A 1754-nucleotide genomic window follows, 5' to 3' on the forward strand; every position below is an offset into this window, starting at 1 on the left:
GATTGGCAGCAGTGGAGAAGGATGTTTCTGCTGTTTAAACTTAAAACAAGTCTAGTCTCTTCCATCTAGAGGTAGGAAGGAAGGAAGGAAGGAAAAAAGGAAGGAAGGAACGAAGGAAGGAAGGAAGGAAGGAAGGAAGGAAGGAAGGAAGGAAGGAAGGAAGGAAGGAAGGAAGGAAGGGGAAAAATAAAGAAAAAGAGAAAGAAAAAGAGAAAGATGTAGGTAAAAGGAAACAGCTGAAAAATGACAGGACTAAAATAACCTAGAAATATATTCAATGACTTAAAGAAGATGCCAAGACGTGATATTTCACAGAGATTAATCAGCTCCCATTATTTAAACTTGGTTTCTATCAAACATCTACAGAAAAAAGAAAACTGTCATGACAAAGAAATGTGGGAAGCTTACAATCACTAAAGAGATTACCCCCTTGAAGACAGGAAGACACTTTCTATAAATTATAGAAGGAAAGGAAAAAAACAACACAGCAGTTTTCTGTAATAGGAAGCTGATTCCACAAGAAGATAAAGATTCAGCAGTTCCAACTCCCATGTATGGGAAGAACTGACCGGTAATGTATGAGTAACCATGTGACATTTGTGTGACTGTAATATCCATCTGAACAAGCACATATTGTTATATGGCGTCAATACATCTTAAAATGAGTATACTGTACCAACAATAATTTAAACCAAGTCTCCTTCTTCAGTTGCACAGTAATTTGTCTCAGTTAATAGCATCTTTTCTTGTGGAACTGATTCCCTGAAGAAAAATGTGGATTATTGTGGTATCCTTAAGTGAACACACTTAATATCAAGCATATTTCTGTTACATGGTAAACATCAGAAAACTGTAAGGACTTATTTTCACTTTCAGTAACAATTCAGCAGTAATGGTTAGTGCTCCTCTTAGAGGTAAACTTGGTTGTGATTAAAGATGACAAAAAAACTATTGCTAAGGCAGTTTGTTTACTGAATCATTTTAACAACTTTTATCCTCCTTTTCCACTTTTCTAAGAGAATGAGTTCTTTCTTGACCAACGAAGACCTATTCTTATCCATAATATTACCTCTGTCTCCAGAGTGACTTTTAGAGCATGACAGCTTCATCAAAATTTCTCAATTTGTATTTCTTTTTTGTGCTTTCAAGAGCAGGGGATTCTTACTGACTTCTAATTGAAAGTGAAACACGATGCTACATAACTACCTGACAGAGTGGTCATTGTGGTCCCACTAGAGTTAGAAATCCATCCTTTTTTTTTTTTTCTTTCCTTGACAGGTACAGATACTAGTAATATTAGATGCCTTATTTTTGGAAATAAAGGAAAATACTAAAAGAAGGATTCAGAAATGGATGACATGACTGATCCATTTTGAAGGTATTTTACATGTCACCCTTGCACAGGGACCATGTTAATCCTCTCGTATCGTTCTGATTTTAGTACATGAGTTCCTGAAGTGAGCACGATTGTAAAGATATTTTAATTCACATGTAAATGTTCCAGAATATTCCATATAGTACTAAACTGGGTCCTGTGGGAATTCCAACACAGTGAGCTAGTCCAGCTTTTCTGCTGTGAACCCTGACACCCTTGTTATAAATATGACCTTCCCAGTCCAGACTTCCTTTTCTTTCATGGTAACTTCCAAAATGATAGGGCAGTGAAGAGTTAATGTTGGAAGCATGAGTGGACAAAACCCTGCACTTTTGAAGTCTCTCAGGACATACCTTTGACCAGCTCCTGAGAGATAATC

At 36.5% G+C, this 1754-nt stretch overlaps 1 non-coding gene across 1 annotated transcript; it reads right to left on the reverse strand.

Annotated features, from left to right (window-relative positions):
- Positions 1–1356: 1356 nt before the first annotated feature.
- Positions 1357–1465, reverse strand: LOC141572523 (U6 spliceosomal RNA). The gene has a single exon (XR_012497848.1). It is a non-coding gene; the product is annotated as a U6 spliceosomal RNA (small nuclear RNA).
- Between the last annotated feature and the right edge of the window lie 289 nt (positions 1466–1754).

The sequence above is a fragment of the Rhinolophus sinicus genome, chromosome 14 (assembly GCF_057876585.1).
Source record: "Rhinolophus sinicus isolate RSI-liver-muscle chromosome 14, RSI-T2T, whole genome shotgun sequence".
NCBI classification, from domain to species: domain Eukaryota; kingdom Metazoa; phylum Chordata; class Mammalia; order Chiroptera; family Rhinolophidae; genus Rhinolophus; species Rhinolophus sinicus.